Below are 24,963 nucleotides of genomic sequence, written 5' to 3' on the forward strand. Positions count from 1 at the left end.
GACCACCATCTTCAGCAATGTCGCCCGCCCCATCATAGACAACTGCAACCTGGCCCAAAAAGACTGAGTTTTCGTTTTTGGTCACGGCTTTAACTATGTTTTGTGTGTGCAATGTCTTGGGATCTTGATAAACGTCCACCACCAGGTACCGGAATGTATCTATCTCCCATTTGATTGGTAGCACAGCAGGTAACATGCTCACAGACTTCCAAGTACCCTCCCAAAGAGAACAGACTGGACTTTTGTGCGTTAATCGTTATGCCCTTTAAAGGCGGCATAACGTTGCATCAGATCTAGCATGTATTGCAAATTAATTTCCGGATGTCATCTGCGTACAATGAAATCAAATGCCCCCCGCCCGGAATGCCTATGCCCGCCTCTCCGTATTCCTCTCGCAAATAAGCCACCAGTGGCTCCAGCGCCAAGCCAGAGAGCATTGGGGACCACGGGCATCCTTTACTAAACTGCCATCGTTCTGAGATGACCGAGCCCCTCTTAACCCTAGCTGTTGGCTCTTTATATAGCAATCTCACTTGATGTACGTGGGTCCCGTGCCGATTTTCTCCAGCACTGCCAATAGCCAGTGCCGTCTAACAGAGTCAAAAGCTTTGACTGCATCCAGTGACGCCACTACATACTGCTGTGTGTCCTCTCGAATGCAATCTATTATGTGATGTAATCGTCTCAGGTTATTGGTAATATTCCTGTGCGGAATGTATCCACTCTGATCCAGGTGTCTGAGCTCGGCTATAACTGGTTGGAGTCTATGTGCTGTGAGGATCTTCCCATCTTGGTTCAATAACAAGAGGGGCCTATATGACCCACAATCTATATCCGGTTTGTTAGGTTTAAGGAGGGGACAAATATCGACTCCCTTAAGGACTCAGGTAATCTACCTGTGTCCAGTGCTTCGTTGAGCATCGCCATCAGTGGGGTGAGAATCTCAGTTCTGTATGTTTTATAGAATTTGCTGGCAAGTCCATCTGCACCCAGGGCTTTGCCAATTGGCAATTCTATAATCACATATTCTAGTTCTTCTATTGTTATGGGGACCTCGAGCTTGTCACTTTCCTCAGCATTCAACTTGGTTATATTAATCTCTGATAATGCTTCTTGTATTTCTGACCCTTCACACTCTGATGTCACCTCATACAGTCGTTCATAATAATCATAAAAGCATGTATTTACTCCCTCCTGCATCTGCCCCCATAATTGCTCTTACCGTCTCCTATTTATTCTCACTTTTATAAAGCCAGGCTAACAATCCCCCCGGCTTGTGCCCTTCTGCATGTTGTCTCTCGATATATATCCTCCTGCTGAGGTTTCTTAAACTCTCCCAGTGTTGCCGACATTCCAGTTGTAGGCAGGACACCTCCTGTGCCACCTCCAGTGTCCCATCTCCTGTCTGCGCTATGACTTCTAATCTCTCATCTGTTTTTGTAAGTCCTGTACTATAACATCTTGCATCCATTTTGACTTTGGTATTGCTGCACCCCTCACCACTACTTTAAAGGCCTCCCATAATGTACCTGCAGATTTCACACTACCCGTGTTATTCTTAAAATACTCCTTCATCTCCTCCCTCAGGTGTTCCCTGTACCCTGTCTCTCTGAGTGCCTCGACCCTCAGTCTCCATGTTGGAATCCTGGCATGGGGGGCGCAGGGATGTGCCATGTGCCTACCAGAGGGGCATGGTCCGAGAGGACACTTGCTTTATATTCCACCCTAGTGAATTCCCACATTATTTCTCCCCCCACAAACATGTAATCTAACCTTGTGTAGGGATTCATAGGAGCATTATAATGGGAGTACATTCTACTCTGTGGGTATAGTGTCCTCCACACATCTTCCAGCTTAAATAACAATATAATGTAACAACCTGTTAAGAGCTTTCGCTGGGGGGTCTGGGTGCGCACATTTTTCATCTGATCTATCCTTCGCCGGGTCCAGCGTACAGTTAAAAATCTACCCCCACTCACCCCCATATCAATGCACAATCCCTCTATGGGCTTATCTTGGAGGATAAGGTTCTAATGTAATTTGCTGTTTCCTGATTTGGGGCATAGGTGTTAATGACACATATTTCCTATGGTCAACCCTCCCCACTTCCGTGCCAAGGTATCTTGTGCTCTAGTCAGGTTGGTTTCCTGCAAAGGGGCTATATCTATTTGTTGGCGTCTCAAATATGTCATAACTCGGTTCCTTTTGATATAGCTATTCAAGTTTCTAACATTCCATGTCCCTATTTTAAGATCCCCCATCTCTCTTTATTTCCCCACACCGCTCCGGCCCTGGGGTGTCTATCCTTTGCTGCTTGTTCCTGATTCTCAGTCTGCACACTAGTCCCTGCAATGGCACTCCTTCACGATCACGCCTTTCCCATGTGCTGGCTTTCATTCCTTACACCCCCTTGTCTTGCTTACTACTGTAGAATGGTCCGTCAGGTGGATCCTTTGTTCTCGTCAAGCTGCCATCTTGATGTCATTACAAGTGTGTCGCTTCACCTCTTCTCTGGCCCATATCTCTCAGGTTGCACTGCAAGTTCTTAAAAAATGGTGCACATTCCATGCCCTGTGCTTTCGCATGCCTGTATCTCCGTTTTTGCCCATGGGCACATTTTATGATAGCTTTTGTTTAGGATCATTCAGGATCCGCAGGAGCACCCAGATTCACCTACTACTCCATGGCTCTTAAGCCACTCCCCCGTACTCACGCTACATTTCATGCAACCTCATGTCAGAAACAAACAATCTGAGGGACCTCGGCGCGTGAAGGACAATGGGTACCGTACAAATCATACTAGGGATAGTATTACTAACACGACCTGTCGATGTCCGTTTTTGAGTTTCGAGAACAAATCTTGTAATACTCTGCGACTTCCACTAGATGTCGGACTTTGCAGAGCATGTGAATCTAAACAGATAGAGGCACCAGAAATACAATTATGGGTAAGTGCAGTTTACCAGCATTGGTCTCGTTATAGATTCAACTAGATAGCTGACTTGTTTCCTAAAGATGGTGTCTTGTAATTTAACATGCGCCAAGAATCTGAAGTGAAGGTTATTTGTAGAGGCTTCTCACGTGGTATGTTCCTTTTCATATTAACGCTTAAGTTACTTAACAGAAAGCGCAGGTCTCCAGTATTGGTGTTTGTTATAGATTCACACACATCAATGATCACCTCATTGTGAGAACGGCCAGAACTTTACATTTTCTTTAAAACGGTCAGGATCAAGTCACAGGGTTAGTAGTGGAGAATGGTGGAAGTTAAAATTCTCTTAATTTGACCTGGTTGTACTTTTGGAAGCCTATTAGTACTCTCAGTTGCTAAGTGATTATTTAAAAAATCTCTGACTAATTTGTCTTTGGGCAATTTCTCCACAGTACACCTTTTTGGGACTCTCCGCCACTTTGAGCGTCATAACTATACTAATGTTGTTCTTTTGTGTTCTAATTTCATGATTGTAATTGTTCTACTCACTCACCAGTCCTACCCTGTAATATTGCAAGCCTCCCTCATATGTGACAGAAATGCCCTAGAGATCCGCTGTTTTGTTTGATATAGACTGTCGCTTTAAATGTGTTTATATTCCCAAAGTGCTAATTTCCAACAATGCAATTTTATGTGCAAAGACCTTGTAGTTGTCACTCCAAGGTCTAATGTGACTCTGTAAGCAACATTCTCCAGCATTGGATCTTTCATAGAATCACATGCTGATTAAATATTTCCCATCGACAGGCTGGGAATCCTCTGTAACATTAAAGCAGTTTACCCCTACATTTTAAACTTCTTGTCACTTTAGTGTTATATTAGAATTATTTTGGGATTATTTTGTCCCAAAGCCAATTACACAGGCCTTTCTTAGTTCCACTTTGTTGCTGGACACCCGGCCGAAAGCAACACCTCCATTACGTCATCCGGAAGGTCCCAATCCTTATATCTCAAGCTTTCAGAAACCATGCGTGAAGGTTGAGATTCTTGACCTCTGGATGGAGAACCCGACCTTTCTCTTGCGAGAGAAGATCCACTCTTTGGGGAAGAAGCATTGGAGGATAGATGAACATGTCTAGGAGGTCCGGCTACCACGCTCTCATGGTCCAATCTGGAGCAATGAGGGTTATGTGGGACCCGAACCTCTGCAACCTCCTTAGAACTTGAGGAATGACAGGGATCGGAGGAAACGCGTACAGAAGCAGAAATGACCAATCCACGATGAATGCATCTCTTAGAGCTCCTCTCTGAGGAAATTCCCTTGAGCAGTACCCCTCGCACTTCCGGTTGGCACTGATCGCGAACAGGTCCACCTGTGGGGTTCCCCAAAGGGCAAAGATATCCTGAAGGACTTCCTGAGCTATCTCCCACTCGTGGGAGACCACGCTCTGCCTGCTCAGAGCGTCCACTGCAGTGTTCTCCTCTCCGGCTAGGTGCACCGCCGTTAGGGAGATTCCCTCTTGAATAGCCCAGAAACAGAGCTGCATCGCCTCTCTGCATAGGGGCAGTGACCCTACACCTCTTCGTTTGTTGAGGTAATGCATGGCCACAGAGTTGTCCATCATTATCAGGACAGTCTTCCCACGTACAGACAGCAGGAAAGCCTTCAGTGCTAGCCTGATTGCTCTCAGCTCCAAAAGATTGATGTGTAGTTTGGACTGTGATGTAGACCAACGACCGCTGATGGTCATATTGTTGGTGTGAGCCTCCTACCCACTGAGGGAAGTGTCCGTCACTACTGTTACCTCTGGCCACGGTTGCCAAAAAGGCTCTCCTTTCATGAGATTTCTTTTGCAGGCCCACCACAGAACATCCTGAGAGACCCGGAACGGAATCCGAAGGAGATCCGACATCCTGCCTGAGAACTGAGATCATTGCGTCCTGAGAACTCACTGAAGGGATCTCATTCTCAGTCGGGCCTCTGGCACCAGAATAATGCAGGACGCCAGGAGGCCGAGCAACCTTAAGAATTCAAAAGCCGGAAGACTCTGGGCATGCCGAAACTTGGTGACCATCTGTAGAATGCGTTGAGCCCTCACCTTGGGTGGCAAGCACTTCCCCAAGGACGTGCCCAACATGGCCCTGATGTACTGGAGCTGTTGGGAAGGTGTTATATGTGACTTCTTGAAATTGAGAGAGAAGCCCAGTTTGTGAATGGAGTGGCAGGTGATGCTGAGATGACTCAATGCCTGTTTGGGAGTACGCGCCCTGATCAGTGAATCGTCCAGGTAGGGGTAGACGTGAATCCCCCCTCTCCAGAGATGCGCTGCCACCACCACCATGAGTTTCGGGCAGAGGTCAACCCGAATGGCAGGACCCCAAGACTGATAGTGCGAGCCGCCAACTGCGAACCTCAGGTATTTCCTGTGCTTGAGATGGATCGGCACATGAAAATAAGCATCCTACAGGTCCAATGACACCAACCAATCCTGAAGCTGGAGGGCCTGAAAGATCTGAGAAAGAGTGACCATCTTGAACTTGTCCTTCCTGAGGAACTTGTTCAAGCACTGTAAGTCCAAGATGGGTCTCAGTCCTCCATCCTTCTTGGGATTCAAAAAATATGGGGAATACCAACCCCCTATTCCACTCCGCCACAGGCACTGGTTCTATAGCGCCTTTCTCCAACAGGGTCAATATTTCCTGCACAAGGAGCGGATCTGGAATCTTCAAAGAGTGCTTCCCCGGTGGATTGTCGTGAGGCTTTCGTAGAAAAGGAAGGCAGTAGCCCTGGGCTATTGTTTCCAGAGCTCATGCATCTGAAGGAATGGCTCACCACTCTTCTAGATGCTGAGATAGCCTGCCCCCTACCGGCAAACAGTGACTCAAGGCCACAGAGCTGTTTTGAAGCCTCTGCTGCAGTGCCTGATGGCAAAGAGGCTGCTTCCTGAGCAGCTTTGGAACCCCTATCTCGTCCACCACGAGGAAACTTACGTTGGCCCCTTTGATTGGCTATACCTCTCGCCCTTCCAAATGAGGAGTAGAAGCGAAAGGATCCACCCCTTCATTGTTGTCCCCTAGGACGAAAAGGCTGAGGTTGCCTAACACCTGCGCCCAAAGACTTGGCAGCTGCTTTCGAGGTCTTCATCTTCTCGAGGCTCTCGTCAGCCTTGCTGCCAAACAGATGAGACCCGTCAAAGGCCATATTGAGAAGACGAGTTTGCACATCTGGGGCAAAACCCGACTTCCTCAACCATGGAAACCTGCGCATCATGGTGCTTGTTGCCATGGACCTGCCTACACTATCCACAGTATCCAACCCAAACTTCGGGGTTGTCGGGGCAGAAGATGAAGACATAATCAAACTTCACAGGCAGCACGAGGTGTGTCGAGTTCAACTAAGCAAACACGCTTACTGAAAAAACTGAACTGAGTCTACGGGTGACGCACGTGCTAATTATAATATCCGATGATGTCACACTCGATGTAGGCCTTTGAGGGACATCGACCTGACACCATCGACGAAGGGAGCCCTCTGCCGAAAAATTTCCGAAGCAGCCAAGCTGTGGACATTACATGTCAAAGATGATGAATACGTTGGAGGACACAATCCATTCAAAATTATCGCTCTGGGGTCTTCCTCAAAATTTACTGAATATTCATATACATACTGAAACATATACACAAGTACGACTTGACTTTGAAGGAAACCTGACAGGGAAAATACAAACTAGAAGGGGATTGAGACAGGGGAGTGTGCTTGCCCCGGTCTATTTAACATCATTATATCGGATTTGGGTAATGGTTTGGAGGACTGTTCCCTAAGGTCACCCGTTTGGGTGACACGCGACTGAAATGGTTGGCTTATGCTGATGACATTCTCATTTTCGCACTCCAAAAATATTAACTTGAAAAAGATCTACAGATGAATAAAGGGAAAACTAAACTCATGCAGTTCTCTTCAACAAAGGATGGTGTGGGGGTACACCTGGTATTTAGATAAAATGGCCCTTGAATCTACAGATCAGTATGTTATCTAGGCACACTGATTTCGTAGCAGAATGAACAAAGCAGCCATAATCGTAGCACTAAGCTTAAAAGCAGACAACTATATCCCAACAATTAAAAAGATCAACTCTTATGAAACATGAGTGCTTGGCGATGATATCCAAGGTCTGCTCGCTAGAATGCACCTTAATGAGTCGTCGAGGCAGGGCCCGGCAGGCAGACCAATTTAGAGACATGCTCGACATCTACATTGCATAAAGCACAACCTGATCAGAGCCCGCGATAACAATGTAGCACATAGATATTCTGCAGCGGCTATGCCGGCAGGGTTGTTAGCACAGTCGAACTCAATTCTATCTAGTGTGATTTTTTTTCCCACCTCGAGATTCAGCATGAAGAGACATGATCAAACCCATAGGCCCCACTAGACGGCCCCTAACCGAAAACATTCAGCCAAACAATATTGTATTGTGTGTGTTTTATAAGGTTCATGGATATTAAAGTCTATCCTAACTTAGTTATGGGTGGGGGTGGGAGTAGCCTTAATATTACTACTATTAATATGAATGGGGGGAGTGGCAGGGGTTGAGGGGTGTAGAGAAGAGTGTGCTCTATGAATACTCAGCCCGGCCCATGTTGCAGGCTGACGGGCCATGAAACCTGTTATCTGCATAAACTGCAAATGTAAAAAGAAGTTTTAAAAAAAAAAGATCAACTTCAAATATGGAAGGTATTCATTGCTCCATGTGGTCAAATATTAGAAAATGAAAGTGTTGCCAAAAATCATCTATGTTCTGAAAACTCTTAGCACTGGAATGGGCAAAGATTGACCCCGTTGAAGCAAGATTATGGCGCAAAGTCCTATGTTTGCCTAATTGTGTTCCGTTGGTGGTGGTGCGTTTTGAGTTGGGTTTGTTATCTTAAGGAAAATAATATCTCCACTGCCGGGCACTCTATTCTGCAACTTACAGAGATTTCCCAAATAGGCCTGGGATCTTCCTTTATAACCTTCCTGGGTTGCAGCGGAATGAGATGTGTGGAATCAATAGGAGGACCTGTAGTCCTGTGAGGTACTGTGTAGCAGGATTTTCTGGAGTGAAAGGACTGGCACCGTAAAGACCGAGCTGTGTCAGCCTTTATGGCCTTGAGAGTGTTAATCAATTCATGGCCGAACAGGTCAATACAGTTGAATGGCATCCCCACAATTTCGGACTTCCGCTCTGAGCCGCAGGTGGTGGCATTTAGCCAACCATGACAGCACAAAACAGCTCTATTACCCATCTGCCTGAACCCTCTGTCTGCAATATCCACGGCGACTGAAATGGCATGGTCCGAAGCCGCTTTGCCTTAACACAAGTTAGTGCTTACTGTCGCTTATCGTCTGGCAGGACTTAAAGTATAGGGCCAGGGCTCCTGGTCACAATGGGTTAGGATAGCCAAAGGGCTTACCGTGGCAGTGGAGATGACACAATGTGTCCAGCTGCTTTCCCTCCTTGTCTGGAGGTACCATGCAAGAGGAAGAAGGGTTGGTGGAGGGCTTCCATGCTGCTGCCGAGATGACAGAATCTGGGCTAGGTTTTGAACGGGGCATTTTGTAATGGATTCAGGTACTTTTTGGGTGGTCCAGCGAAAGGATTTCTTATTACAAGCAGACCGTCCTCGTAAATGTCTTCCAGGACTGGGATGGTGACCACAGACTTTCTTGTGGATTCATGTAGTTGATAGAGGAAACCTTCCTTTTTGTGTTCCTTAGGAAACAGAACAAATAACTGATAGGCAGGAACCTGTGCAGTTCCCTTAGGGACCACTGCAAAATATTTAGGACTACAGGTGGTTGGCAGTAAACCCAATTGGTAGCAGTCTGTACCACCCAGATTTACCTGGAAGCTGTGGCTGAGCAGTCAGACTTCTCTCAAGATGAGTTAGGCAGTATGCAGAGTATACACAATAGGTACAGAGATACAGTAGCACAAGCAAACACTGACCAGAGCTTTCGTGTAAAAGTATATAATTATTTATTAAAAGGCACACTTGTAAATTACACTAGCACACACAGAGGTAAGTAATTTCAACACACAGTCACTATTATATATATACACAACCCTGATTACTTATTAGACAAGTCTTAATGAGAAACACCACTTATTTTCAGACAGAGGTGAGCGCTTAACATAAAATGGCACTCTAATAAGTTATGGAAAAAGGGAGGGAAAAGGCAAAGTTATGAAAGCACACAAATTTCAATTCTTTTCAAAGAACCACACGGAGGCAGGTTAGGCAAAGTCTACTGGAGAGCAAGGAAGTTCAAATGCCAGGCCCACTCTTAGAGAGAGCAAGCGAAATGTGTCCAGGATCACACAGTGGGGTTATGCCCAAAGAGTCTTTGTAGATAGTTTGCAAAAGATTGAGATCAAGTCAGGAAAAGTTAGTTAAAAGGCCCCAGGCTAACCCAGATTAGAAAGTCGAGGATTTACTGTCACCCCGAACGATCTGTCGCAAGGGAACCCAGGCGGGACACAGTACCTGAAAATGGGAAGAACGCTCCAGCAGGGGCAGTCAGTGGGTGCAAGTCAGTGTTTCGTCCAGAGGAAGAGGAGGTCTCGATTTGGAGGAAAGATGAAGGTCGTTGCACTGCCAGGGAAGAAACCAGCCGCAGAGTTTCCCGGTTACAAGGCACTACCCTCTTCTTTGCCGTGGTGGTAAACCGTGGCATTCCGGTTGCCGGGGTGCTTGGCACGGGCAAGGCGGCCACGAGATGGTCCAGGAAAGGTAAAAGACGGGCAAACTGGTTATCCCCACCAGTCAAAGGAAGAAGACTATCCGGACTGGAGATCTCCTCTGTCGTCAGGAAAAGTGGTGAGAAGGTTCAGCAGGGCTCCACCGGTGGTGTCGTCGTTGCAGGTTGGCTCGGCTTCTCCCTCCTCGGATTCTTTAGGTCCTGTGGCGACGTCTGAAGTCCCAGTCCCCAAAGCCCTGCTTTTATGCAGAAAACCCCCATTCATTCAGCCTAGCTGTCACTCAAACATGCTAAGTGGCGAGCCGGGCGGCTCACCACTTGGGCCAATCACACAAGAGTGTGACTTGAGTTGCTGTGGCAACTCAGTCCAGGGTGCCTAAACCCCCTCCCACGCCCCCTGCAGTACCCAGACAGAGTGGCACCACGTTTGGAGGCTTCTGTGGAGAAGCTCGCCAAAAAGTGGAACAAAGGGCTCGACTTGGGTTGGAGTCACAGAAGCGAACACAAACACCATTTTGGAACCAAGTTTCGGAAAAAAATACCAACCGGTGAATGTATATTAATTTAATAAACCTGCGGTATGTTCGAGGCTATTTTAAAAAAGTGGTAGCCTCGAACAATGGGAAAATCCCATAGGAATATATTCACGGTCGAGTATAAAAAGTAGTATCCACTGCCACCAGCCAAAACTCGGTCGGGGGGGGACTGGACAGTGCCCCCTCAAACAGACCCCGGGGCAATCGAATTGCCCCGACCAGTACGTCCACAATATGATGGTTTGTACTGGTTCTGTTCACAATTTGAGACTAGAAAAGCCAATGGTGACTTTACATGCCCGGGGAGACAGTAGTGAGTCCCAGGGTATGGAGTCTATGTTTGGGGGTCGCGACAACACCCCTGGGTTACCCCACGGAGGGTGCTGTGTAACCCACATATCAAAAACACATGAAGCCCTATGGGGTAAAGGACCCCATAGCACACATACAAAGTCAAAGGAACACCTAAAATCATGTCTAAGAGTGGGAGAAAAAGAGTCTCACTCTTAGCAGGAGAAAAAATAAACCCCAAAAAATCCAGCAAAGCTGCTGGGGGACTCACTAGGTTTGGGAAATGAGCCTTTACAGAGAATTCTCCCTAACAATAACTTCACCCCCCGAGACATGAGGATGTGAAAAGAGTCCATTTCATTTGGGGGGGGCAGGGATCCATGCGAGGCAGATCAGCTGGCTCGCCGTTCCCTGGCACTAGATCATCAAACTCATTAGCCGCATCGGTGTACAGAGAGCCATCAGTAGGAGAGGTGTTGTCATCCGTGTCTGTGCCTGAGAGGTTGGTTGGTGGAGTAGGAACCGGAACACGTGTGGGGTGTCCGGATGGTGGTGGTGGAACTAGCCCTTGTTCTACAGGAAAGTCATGGCGACCTTCAGGAAGAGGCTAAGATGGAGTAGGAAGCCGTTGCTGCAACTCAGATACCATAGTCTTCAATGTGGATAAGATGTCCATGGAGACATCCCGAGACCCTGAAGGAGTAAGAGCTTGTATATGCCTTGGAGGAGGCTCAGACTGAAGCATAGCCTGTTCCGATGGTGTGAAACACGCCCTGGGAGACAATTTTGCAAGACTAGGAACATGTTTAGATGTGAGCCCTGTGGGTGCTAAGGGATCACGTGGAGGCAGCATGACATTAGGCCGGAGCATCTCATCGTTAAAATCATCAGAGAACTCCTTCTTGGATTTCCAGGTCTGAGTCCACCCCATAATTCAAAAGGTCATCGGGGGAGAGGGAGCCTAGCTGGGCAAGGAACCGCAGGTGGCTCATATGGTGTTAGCGAGAAGAGTGGCTTTGTACGTGTCGGACTAGGAAGTAACAACAGCGCAGACAAAGGGATCTAGAGCTTGTGCAACCCCTCTTGGGGCCATCAATGATGAGACACCAGCCTTGCTGGCAGACAATGGGGTCATAATGGTTGTGGATTTCTGCACCATTGACGAGGTAGTCAGCTTGGTCGTCGACGAAGTAGCAGTCTTTGGCGAGATGGATATGGTCGTGGACAAGATAGTGGTGGTCGATGATGTAGACTTGGGTTGCTCATGGGTCGTCGACAAGGTCGTAGATGAGGAAGGCATGGACAGAGCAGTCGTTAATGTTGTGGACAACTGTTGTTCATCTGAAGTGGAATACTTCGTTGATGAAGACAACTTGGATGAAGTGACTCTCACCGGTGTGGCCGTAGCGATGGAGTCGCAGATGAAAATGTCAACGAATTGTCGACATCGAAGCAGCCCGAGCAAGAAAGAATCCTTATGGGTCCTCATCTTCTTCAATGCGAGAGTACGCTCAAAGGGCCTGCTGTGCCTTTCAGAAGTATAACTTCAGACAGAGGCCGAGTCAGAGGCACCATCATCTAACCATGTGCCTCTTGTGGTGATCTTTACAAGTCTTGAACTGACTGATATCTTATATAAAGGCCCGCCGACAGAAAGAGCACTACCGTTTAATGTGGCCATTTCTGACCCCATTTCCTCATTGTGATGGATACACTGCTCTGCCCCGCCAGTGGCTTCAGCGCTAACAAATATAAACCAGCAGGGGCAATCCACTTCATCTTCTGATCCACCCTATGCCAGAGGAGTTGGTCGTTCAGGCAGCCACTATTAATAGCAGGCCATCCACCTCGAATTTACAGACGGATAGGGAGTCGAAGATGTATGACGCCCTTGCAAAGAAAGTTTTCTCCTCCAGTAGCATGACTCTCAAAGCCGTGAATGCTTCATGTGCATTTGCAAAGCATATGCACGGCCTGTTGAAGACGATAGAGGGGGCGGCAGAGCATATCACAGCAAAGGAAATGCAGGACGTTTTCGGCACCTAGTGTATGAAAGAAAGCAGGTGGCCTGCCCCTCGGGCTTGGGCGTTGTAGATTGTGTGAGAAGAGCTTTAGGGTCAGCGGCAGTGTTGAGAAGGCAGGCTTACCTGCACAGTTAAGGGTTTCCCCTAACGTTTAGGCAAAATTGCTCGACATCACTTTTGATGGCGAACACCTGTTCGGCCCGAAGGCCGATGAGTCTTTGGAAATATGTAAAGATTCCAAGCTAGCTGCGTAGTTAGACTGCAGCAGCAGTGCGGGGGCCCACAAAGCTGCAAGCCCTCGCCCCATGTTTCCCCGGTTGGAGGGAGGATTGGCGAGCACTTGCCTCAATGATGGACGATGGCCTCTGATGCCTGGGCATTGCAGCTCGTCAAATGGGGTGTCTCCCTTTTTTGAAAAAACATCCAGAGAGACCAACCTTGCTCCCCAACAGCTGGAACAAGAGCACCAGGAGGAACTGTGAACCCTGTTGTTGAAGAGTGCCATGGAAGAGGTACTTGCCAAGTAGAGAGGATCAAGCTGATATTCCCTGTATTTTATGTTACCCAAGAAAGTGGAAGGACTTCGTCCCATTTTGGACCTGAGGGTCTTGAACAAGTTCCCAAGGAAGGACCAATTAAAAATGGTGATTAATGCCTCCTTCAATACCTGCACTTCGCCCAAATCCATTAAAGAAGCATGGGTCACAGCACTCCTGGAAAAACCTACCATACATCCCACCCTTCCCTCAAACTACCGCCCCATTGCTACGGTACCCTATCTCTTTAAAATCCTCAACGGCACTGCCTATTCCCAACTCCAAACACACCTAGAAACGAACAACCTACTTGGTACCTGTCAATCCGGCTTCAGGCCCAGAACACGGAATCTGCCCTTCTGGACTTAAAATCCAATTAGACCACATCCATGACAATGGAGACCTCGCAATCCTCCTCCTACTCTCGGCAGCGTTTAACCTCGTCGACCATGACATCTTGTGTCACCACCTCACTGGCTTATTCAACCTCTAGCCTGAAGCAGCCGACTGCATTAAATCGTTCAATGAGCGATCAAACCTCGAGGGTCTTCGCTGGGTCGGAATCAGCTGACCCCAACCCTGTCTCCTTTTGTGTCCCTCAAGGCTCCTGCCTATCTCCCACACTGTACAATATCTATACCAAACCACTCTTTGACGAATTGGACAACCTAACATCCCCTACACTAACTTCGCCGATGACACACAAGTTCTGAAGCTCACCGGCAATTACAAACTTGACTGTGACAACATCAATTGCGTTTACAGCATCTTCCAAACCTGGATGGGCAACGCCACCTATGCCTTAACGATGACAAAACAGAGCTGCTCATTGTTGGCTCTCTTCATCAATTGAAACACCTTGATCCTGCTTTCTCCTTCTGTATCGATGTGAACACCACCCCTGTCTCAGACCATGTCAAAACACTGGGCGTCTACTTTTACTCTGAGCTTAACGTACACAAACACATAAAGACCATCGCCTCATCTGCAGCATATTTCACCAAACTCGACCTTTCCAGAAAGTATCTCACCCCCAAGAACTGTCTCATACTAGCCAGGGCCATCACTGGTAGCAAACCTGACTATTGCAATGCCATCCTCGCAGGCACCTCCTCTAAAAACCTCAAAAAACATTGATCCAAAACAATGCTCAGAGAGCAGTCTGGGGCTTTAAACGTTCCAACCACATCTCCAAAGTGAGACGGGAAGCTCATTGGCTGCCTATCAAGGCACGCATTGACTTAAAAATCTTATCCATCACCCACCGCTGCCTGCACAACACTGTATATCCAAATAATTCAACGTACGCAGCTTCCGCTCCTCCTCCTCCACGTTACTGAGCACCCCCAGATTCACCAGAAAGAACCAGAGGTACCTGCTTCACCACCACTGACCCTACCCTTTGAAACACCCCCCAACATCAGAGATGATCCCTCCCATCTGACCTTTCACAAAAACATAAAAACTATACTATTTAACAAATAATTTTAACCCTGCACACCTGCCTTTGTTTTATCTGTAACTACTACCTGTGATTTGTAACTACCAAGACACCTTGCATGTCATATGTACTGTCAGACTGTAATGTAACCTCTATCGCCATGATACCTCCGGATCCTGGGTGCTATTTGTCTCGGGAGGATAGCACAGGGGCAACATGCTCGCCTTGGAAGCAAGACGACACAGAGCAACACAGGTTCGATCCCCGGGTCCGCGCTTAGAAACCTCTGGGTATTAAGCGCGTTATAAATAAACTATCATATCTATCAACAAATGAAATAAATAAGTATAAGAACTTCACCAGGCTCTACAGTCGCATGACTGGTTGGTGTTGTTGGATCTGCAGGATGCATATTTCCATGTGCCCATCCACCAGAGGCACAGGAGATTCCTGAAATTCCTCCACACACAGGGGACATACACTACCAATTGAAGGTGCTCCCCTTTGGGTTGACCTCTGCTCTGAGGGTCTTCACCAAGCTGATGGCAGTTGTGGCTTCTTATCTCGGGAGGTGTGGCATTCACGTGTTCCCATACCTGGACGACTGGCTGATTCACTCGAATGGGGAAGACTCTTCCCCCCTGGCTCTCCTCCCCTCGAGGAGAGTCTCGCCAGTGTCAGGCAAATGGTCGATATTTTCCAGAGCCAGGAGAGCTTGCCAGCGGTCTCCTCCTTCCTCTTCCTCCTAGGCCGCATTTTTCTAGTGCCAGATTCCAGATTGCGAATGCGATCTCTGCAGTAGCTACTGAGGGGTCAATGGCCCCAGTATCTCGGCACCACACAGGATGTTCTCAGGGTGTCGAGGTCAGTGGCCTGCGCTCTCACTTGTTGGGCCAGCAGAGACATGGTGGTGGGGGATTATTTTTGGACTCCATGGCCCACAGTCAGGCTGGTCACGGATGCATCCCTGAAAGGTTGTAGTGCTCACTGCAAAACCTGTGATTGAGCGGCCTTTGGTCTCCAATGGAGAGCCGGTGGCATATCATTTGGCTGGAGCTGCGGGTAATCAGGTTGACCCTGAAGGCCTTCATGCCTTGCCTAAAGGGGAAGCACGTCCTGATCACGATGGACAATATGGTTGACATGCACTACCCGAACAAGGAGGGAGGTGTGTGGTCCCTTGTCCAGCATGAGGTCTGGCATGGATTCACATGCTCATGAATATTCCCTTTCGTCAGGCTGGGATTCCTCTGTAAAAGAAAAAAACTGTTTCACTTTCACTTTAAAACTATATTTCTCCTCTAAAGCAATCACTGTCCTCTGGGACATACTGCCCCCATCCAATGACAGTCCTCTCCCTGAGCTCCACCCTTGGTGGCCATCTTTGGATTTTTACCACACGCTTCAGTGTTGAGAGTCCTCAAGTTGCTCTCCAAGCTAATTTTGTGTTTTTTTTGTAAACTGTTTGCAAAATAGTTCGAATTTGACACATTTTTGCTTCATTGTCTTCAGCGAAGCACAGAGACCAGCAGCGGGGCTCCCACTATCGGCGAAGATCTTCATCCATTGTCGGATCATCTAAGTTTTGAGAAGGCTCGGCCTTGAGGCCTACTTTACGCCCTTTCAGCATGCCTGAGGAGAAGAAGGAAGACCACAGCCTCTTCAAACTCTACGCAAAATGTTGTTTAAGAAACGTCTTCATAGAAGATCAACATTTTAAATGCTTGTCGTGTCTGCATCCATACCACGATGAGGAAGGATGCAAGGTATGCCATGGTTTCTCAAAAAAACATGAAACACAGATACAGCAGACTGTCTACATGGCTCAAGTCTCTGATTCAGCCTCGGGGCAGGGTCAAGCCTCATCCAGGACCGGCCGCTCCCATGATTATTCTCCCTCCGGGAGGAGGTGGAGATCCTTTGAGGACGCCCTGCGTGGGGGGGTCCAAGAGAAGGCTAGGCTCTGCAACACTGTTTGCTGATGCGGGTCCCGTGTCGGGCAAAAGGCATTCGCGATCAACCTTCACGGTGAGCCTGCCAACGAAAGGAACGTCTTCGAAGAGAAAGTTGATAACCCTGTCCAAACACTGTGTATGTCTACGGATAGTCCGATGAGGGAAAAGTCCAAGGACGACTCCTCGAAGCCAGCTAAGGCTTCAACCAAGGCCAAGTCAACAGAGTCAACAACAGCACCATCGACGAAGGCAGCCACAAGCACTTTGTCGTCTAAGTCAATGATGTCCACCGTAGCTCTGAAAGAGAGCGGGTCCAGGAAAGAAGTGGCGGCCGCCCACCAGCGGGTGTCCTTGCCACCAAGGCGAGATACAGCTGCAGAAGCAGCGGCGAAGGAACCAGCGCCACGGAGAGATCAGGCGGCCGTTCCGGCCTAACAACCTCCTGAGTGGGAGAGGGAAGCTGTCCCACCTGTGGAGCCTCCCTGTATGCAGAGTGGCAAGCTACTGAGGATAGACTGGAGCAGATATACTTTAGTACCAGCGAGGGCAACAATCCTCACAAGGGTTGCTGCTCAGACCACGGATGGGGAGAATCCGAGGTAGGACCTCAGTCCCTGGTGCGAAAGAAGAGATGCACTTGTCTCCGAAATCCAACAAAGGATGCCGACATCGGGCCGGCACCTCCAAAACCTCAAAAGGTAAACTCTCTCCCGTGGAAGACAAAGTCCAAGGGACGTGCAGGTCCTCGGCATCATCTGACCCCGCTACCACCACCACCACCTCGCCATGACAAGACTCCTACCGCAGCTCCGGATCCAAACACGGACATCTACCACGGCTACTGGTACTGAAGAGGATAACGATTTCATTGCGGCAGATGGGGAGATTACACACGTGACGAGCCCTATAGGGCCTCCCCTCCAGACGAAGTTGGATCTTCGGTCATCTTGAGGGCTTCAGAACAGTTTCAGTTAGTCCCAGAAGAGACAAAGAAGGAGGGCTTCCTGTACCAACGGTACGAGGCAAGGAGGAAGGCCATGTCCATTCCCTTCCTGGATGACATTTGGGAAGAGGGCCTAGCCCTAATGAAGAATCCAAGTACAGCCCTGACAAAAGAGGACATACTGGAAAAGAAGTACAGGGTACCCGCCGTGACGCCCGGGTGTGTAAGATCTCCACCCTCGCTGGATTTGGTGGTCTCAGAAGCAGCAAGGAAACACTCTGCAAATCCGTATTCGGCAGTCATGGTACCTCCAGACCAGGAGGAGAAGAAGCTGGATGCGAAAGGCAAGATAATAATTTACACGGCAGCGTCTACCATCAAGGCATTAAACGCCCTAGCCATTTTGTCCCTTTATGACCGGGAACCCTGGTACAAGCTGGGCCCTATCCTGGACTTCCTACCCGAAGATAAGCATGTCGAGGCACTGGAACTCTTTCAGGAAGGTCAAGTGGCCTCGGATCACACCATCACAGTGGTGGTAGAAATCGCATACACGGGTCTGCGCCGTCAAGGTTGCTTGAAGGTTACAAACTTCCGCCAGGACTTTCAGACAAAGGTGTTGGATAAACTGTTAGATGGGGAAAACCTCTTCAGAAAGACAGTCGACGAGCCTTTGCGGCCGATAAAGACCGACACAGAGACAGCACATTCCCTGAGAATTTTGCAGCAGTGACGATCCTCGTCCTCGTCCTTTTGCTCCTCCAGAGAAAGCCAGGAAGATCTTCAAATGGTTATAGTACCCCTTACAAACAGCCCTCACGCTCTTCTACTCAAGAAGCATAAAGGGGGTGCTCTCAAGGCAGCAGGGTCAGTGGCGGTGCCGTCCGCAAGGCAGAACACCTCCCCCCAAGCAGGCCTGAACTGGCCGTGGTTCCGGGCCCCCACTTACGCACCCCATTGGTAGGCCAGCTGGCGAGCTTGGTCAGCACATGGGAAAAGATCACCATGGACAGATGGGTGCTGGATGCTCTCGGACAGGGGAACACCTTGGAGTTCCAATGCAGGTGTCCTTGTATCCCTTTGATTCAGCGGCAAGAACTACACGGGCCACAGCTTCTGCAGAGAAGTGGCCCAATTTACGGAAAGGGACAATAGAGCCCGTCCCCCAGTGACTCTGGGGCTTTGGAGTATATTCCAGATGCTTTCTAGTTCGAAACAAGACAGGGGGCTGAAGGCCAAGTCTGGATCTATGTCGACTCAAAAGTTTCAGATGGTCGTGTTGCATCTCGTGCTCGGCCAGCTGGAGCAGGGAGATTTTCTGACGTTGTCGGACCTGGAGGATGCCTACTTCCACATCCACATTCACAAAACGCACCGTAGGTTCCTGCGATTCGTAGTTCAGGTCAGTACTACCAGTTCAAGGCTCTGCCTTTCGTCCCCAAGGATGTTTACGAAGTGCCTGGCCCTGGTGATGGAACATCTTCGTCTGCAGGACATCCACGTATACCCCTACTGGACGACTGGCTGGTGCGTGCCCGCTTGCAGTCCATTGCAAGCAAGCAAGTGGCGGGGACCGTATCTCTGCTGACGGAGCTGGGGTTCTCCACAAACGATCCAAAGACTTGCTCGATGCCATCTCAGGACCCTCTATTCCTAGGTGCACGACTCAACACTGTGACGTGATTGGCGTCTCCCTCGGAGGAGAGGGTGAAAATCATGCAAGGCTGGGTGCAGCGATAAATTAAAAGTTATCATAGTTTTAATCGTGTCATGGCACAGTAACTGTACGGCATAAGGTAATCCAGTGTGCACGGCCAATTCTGTTTATATATAATGAATGATCACGTGTTAATTCATGATTAATTGTACCCTACTGAAAAATGTTCTTATGTTCAATCATATGCAAAATTGCTAAATGTGGGTTTGGTGACCCATAATTGTGTTGATCTAAACCAAATGGAAACCATCTCTTTATTCTGGGTTGTTACACCGCCCGGCCATCTTCTTTATCGACTGATCATGTGACAATAGACACATGCCAATTGTGTGTTACATTGTAACACCACTTTTTAACATGTTGAATCTTTTACGTTAAACACAAAATTCTTTTCTTTTCTTTTGTTTTGTTTTGGTTCTTGAATGTCACTAATTTGGGATAACTCTGAACATAAGCAATATGCTTTGTACCAGCCTCAGAGGAAGAGCAAGGATTGCTCGAAACACGTGCCAGGCTGTTCATTGGTTTTTGCAATAAATCTGCAAAGCAAGCAGTATGTGATTAATTATTGTGTTGGCGCAGTGAGACTGGAAAACCTACCTTAGTCCTGTCTTACTGTGTAGTGCCACACCCTCTGGTCACCTGCTGCCTTCCCATCATTAATATTAAGCAAGCGCAAGGTTCCTAAATTGGCTTTTTTGTGCCCCTCACCTGTTTTTGAAGTTCCATATATGGTAGTGTGGGGAAGTGCCGACCAGACTGTCTGGAGCCTTCTCAACGACTGTATGTTGTGGGTACGCCCTGTGGGTGGGACCTGGGTGAATGGAGTGTGTGACGAATACGCATTCTGTATTGTGGATGTCTAGTATCTGATGTTTGACACAATTACTGAGACAGCACTGCCCGAAACTGGTATGAATGCAGTGCGGAGTGTTGAATGTCTGGGTACTTGTCCCAATACACATAACTTGTTGTGATTGTCATACATTATGGTGAAAAAGCTTGATTTCTCTCATCCACATTAAAGCTTTCAACAAATTTGTTCTCGTGTGTACTAAATGTATCTACATTAGTAGTAGTCTGTTAGGGGAGATTTCCTAAAGTCCACTGTGAAGTGTGAAAACCCAGATGGTGTTTCACAACCTAGTCCCCGAGGATCCCGTACTCAGGTGGCCAGGGAAAGGCAATCGCTTTTGGATCCCGACCCTGGGGGTGGACAAGCGAGGGAGGATCACCTGGGTAAGGGGTCCTCCGGGAGTGAGGGAGAAGCACCCAATGGTGAGACATGGTATCCCCCTTTTTCTACAATCCATCTAACCCCTATCCCTGCTTATTTTATGGGGAACTGCAGCTCCCATAATTCCTCCAGACTTTATATTTACAATAGTACTGAGCCAGAGGAAGATGAGGATTGAGGTCAGAAAGATTACCACCCCTGACTTGCATTGGCTCTGTCCCTGTAAGGAGACCAGGCAGAGTCGAGCACATAGTCCCAACAATGTACATCTGCCACTTGTTAACACTTGCTGTGAGGATAAAAAGTGACGCTGTGAGAAACCCAAAGGTGTCTCCTGAACTAGACCCTGGGGATCTGTCACCCAGGTGGCCAGGATATGGCCATCGCTATTGGAACCAGTTCCTGGGGGGTACCAGTGAGAGAGGATCACCTGGATGGGGTGGGGAGTCTTTGGGGAATGGAACGGGAACGCTGACGGGTGAGACACAGTATTCCCCTTCTATTAACCCCTCTTTCCCATCCCACTATATAGGACACTCAACCCCCCTTTTTTTTTGTAAGTGTTCATTTTAAATCGGATGCACAAGAGGAGATAATACAAGCAGACATGACATACAGTTTGACCTGAAATCACTGTTAATGTGGACTGAGTAATTATAGTCTGGGTTCCCCTAAACCCGCCCGCCTCATCCCCTCGTCCTCAGACTAGATCTCGCCTTGGCTGCTCAGTGGAGCAGGATCGGCCGTGATTAGTTCTGTGCCCGGCTGTATGGCCAGTCGTGCTGGGCGAGGTTTGTAGGTCAGTGCTGGGAAGTTCCTGTCATATTCCATAAGCGAGGACCAAATGTCTGTAAACCGATGTAAAAGGCCTGCTTTGTTTTTCTTTTCTTTTTGTTTTTTATTTGGCTGTCTGATTATGTACATAATCAAATATATCTACAATTTTCATACATAACAGAATAAATGCACATAATACAAATTAATTACATATCTGACCTAGCAATATTTCTTAGCGTGATTTACTAGAATCGTTAACTCATAAAATACCAATCGCATGATAACTGGAATAGAGCGACTTCTGCAGCCATACATGACATCTGTTGGATTTGTTTTCTTAGTTACTGGTTAGATTCAACAGTAACCATTGACAATATAGTGTCTAAATATTGCACTACCGCAATTCTAATTGCCAATTTTCTACTAGTAACAATTGCAAACCAAATTTCATCTTCAGTCATGGGAGTATACAAGCATAAGAAATTGTGAAAGTAGATTTTTCCCATCAATGTTAGTGCTGGGCAAATAACAACCAGATGTAATGTTTCTTGAAATGTTTTATCGAGACAAAAGCGACAATGATGTGATTCTTTCTGAAGGGACTCCTTTCTCACCAATATTTCCGCTGTTGGCAATAAATTGAGTCTGAATCGCATGTATCGTTGTCTAATGTATGGTGATGGGAACTTTAGCAAATAATCTGCCATTACCCGGTGGCCTGCTTTTGCTGCCGTAACTTTTTCTGCCACTAAAATGTCCCAGAGTTTGATCCATCATAGAGGCTGTCACCTCGAGGCTTCGAACACTGCAGAACACTCACATCGTCCCTGAGAAAACTTGACATGCCTCCTGACAGGGCATATGTGGCGGTAGAATCGGACAGTGGGGCACTGGAAGCCATATCTGCAGAACTATCACTAATCAACGCACCTGATTCTCCTCCAAGAAAATATCGACAAATTCAGCCGTCGGGGGCCCAGAGAAAGAAACAAAAAGCTATTCGTAAGAAAGACAAGCAAGATCACATAGTTAAACAGAAAAAACAACCTAAGGGCAAGGCGCTAACCACAATGACTAACACGCTCTTAGATGGAGAGATTAGACAAGTTCAGCTTAGAGGCCCGCTGAACGGGTGGATTGCGAAACCTCAAAGACCCCCTTCCAACAAAAACAGGGAGGATCCGAGTATGAGGATCTTAGCGAAGCAATGCGCAGAAGAGATTGAAACACAATTACATATGCAAAATTCCACAGAACCAACTGAATTGGTTACAACGAAACCCTTAACTAGGGTCCAGAAGGTAAGGACACCTGTGACAACTATGAAGCCCATGGCACAAACAGAGGTGCGGACTACGGTGGATGTAACAAGGGAATTAGAATTTCCGTCAACTTGGGCGTGGCGCATGGCCCAATTAAGACCTAGCCCCGAAATAAGAGTCCACAACCAAAGATCCACTGTGGTGTCCGGATTTAATACACTTGAAACTGGTGGAAAAAAATCAGTCAATAAACAGCCCTTTCTTAAATAATAAGTGGCTGCTGGAGCTACTGCATATGAACCCGGACTTGACGCTCATTTCATCTAAAGACATTGCCAAAGTAGAACTTCCTAACCTAGATAGTGTGGATAATCGGGTGATAATGACATGCGTCTCGCCTGTGCTTACCGATAGGATTTGTAAGAACTTTGAAGCATTGAACCAACTGGGATTTAAGAACCAAATATTCATTCCAACCATCTAGAAGTTGACTTCCCTAAAAGAAAGTAGCTTTGGGAAAAGGCGAGGGGTCCTGTCCAAACATACTACAGAACTGAATGTTAGGAGGCTGGAGGGCCACTCGAAAGAAATCTAGGTACCCGCCTATTGATGGATGTCTTCGAAGAACCCCAAAGAACTGATATTATCATATAACACTAGCAGGCATGGGTCATTTTTACGTAATGTTGAGGCACTGCAGATATTGAATGAAATGTCTTGTTTTTGTCTACAGGAAACCTGGCGATGTGAGCCATGTGTAATAGATGGTTACACAATGATTTCTCGACTATCTAAACGTCATGTAATGGGTAGACCAAAAAGGAGCCTATGTTTAGGGGCCAAAACCTGGCTTTAATATAAGGGAATACAATCAGGGTCCCCCAAATTTGAACTTCATGGCAGCCACCATCCTGAACCCCAATGACAGTGCACAACCAATTTTGGTGGCGACTTTATACGACCCCAGTGTGGACATATGACCACCGAAATTAGAGAGGCCCTGACAAGAACACTTGGGGCATGGCGAGTAACACACAAGGGGTGTGGGGTTGTTCTAACGTGGGCTTTTAACATGGATTGTTGTCAAATACAGCTGGGAACGTGGGTGGGAAGGTGGAGTACGACCCAAGGGGGAGGCAGAGAGACACGGAGTGGATGAGAACGATGGCCAAATTCGATCTGACACCTATCCAGCCGGCCAAGGGGGAAAAAGGTGCCACCTGGTCTAATGGTAAAATAGAGTCTAGAATTGAATTCATTTTTTCGAACAAACACAATCTAATATTAGATATACAGGATATTAAGGTTGGTGACCATGCAATGCTGATCACTAACCTACAAGAAAGTATCCTAAGGCCTAAGGCCAAAAAGCCTATTTAAGGGACAAACTTGAGGTCAACTCTGGTGGAAACCGTTCACAATGGACTCCTGAAACGATGGCTAAATACAATGCTCTCCTGAAAAAACAATTGGTGGCCATGGACAGGAACAGGGTGCAAGATGTTATGGCTGAAGTGCTCTGTAGAGTAACTACTGAAGCTGCATCTTCTAAGAAAGTGGGGAATAAAAAGTTATCGTGCCATGGTCGTTGGTTTGACGCGCTTATAGCTAAGAAAAAGAAAGAGCTAAATTCTGCAATCAAAAAACTTAAAAAAAAGTATGAGAGGTCAGACTTGGAACTTAAAGAACTGATCTCCTCTATAAGGGACAGCTATATATCATTGCTTCATAACCATACGGTGTCCTGTGATGATGAGCGGTAGAAGTACTGAACAAATTAACAAGAAACAAATGACACAAAAATGTTTTGCCATTGGTTGGTTAAGGCTCAGGGCCCACACACAGGTCTGAAGGAAATTGTAACGGTAACTGAGATGAAATGGATAGAATACATTAAAAGGACATTCCAGGGTCCTCAAAATCCAACTCAGGCCGTCAATCCGATGTCAGTTAACCAGTGGTCGAGGTGTACAAAAAGAAGTAGTGGAACTATGTTCCCTACTGGCCTGCTCCTGCTCCCCACAAACCCCATCGCCACACCCCTTCCCATTCACAGTACAAACTCCCAAACACATGTGCCTATGTTTATGGGAACGATCAGTGCAGTGCGCTGAAAGTACACTTTTATTTTAAAAAGAAACCATTCCGGAATGGTTTCTTTTTAAAATAAAAGTATAGGAACAGGAACACATAATTAAAAAAATAGAGGCACACCGCTCCTAACCGCTCCAGCCCTCTTCGACCCTCTTCCGGAATGGTTTCTTTTTAAAATAAAAGTATAGGAACAGGAACACATAATTAAAAAAATAGAGGCGCACCGCTCCTAACCGCTCCAGCCCTCTTCGACCACTGCAAATACCATGGAATTTTCAGCAAGTACGTTAAAAGAATTGTACTTGCAGGTCTGCCAAACCGGGCTGATTCCCAAAAGCTGGAAAAGTGCCATCCTAATTCCCATTTCTAAAAAAGGCCAGAGAGAATGCCTGGAAAATGACAGACTCCTGGCTATGCTAGACTGTAGCGGGAAAGTATTTGCTAACATCTTACTGAAACTACTCACGGAAGTGGGC

At 47.4% G+C, this 24,963-nt stretch overlaps 1 protein-coding gene across 16 annotated transcripts in view; it reads left to right on the top strand.

Moving 5' to 3' along the window:
• BAZ2B (bromodomain adjacent to zinc finger domain 2B) overlaps positions 1-24,963 on the top strand; it is a 2,602,315-nt gene that overhangs the window by 2,145,823 nt on the left and 431,529 nt on the right. The window lies entirely within an intron of this gene.

The sequence above is a fragment of the Ambystoma mexicanum genome, chromosome 9 (genome assembly GCF_040938575.1).
Source record: "Ambystoma mexicanum isolate Mex_15411 chromosome 9, UKY_AmexF1_1, whole genome shotgun sequence".
Classification (NCBI taxonomy): Eukaryota; Metazoa; Chordata; class Amphibia; order Caudata; family Ambystomatidae; genus Ambystoma; species Ambystoma mexicanum.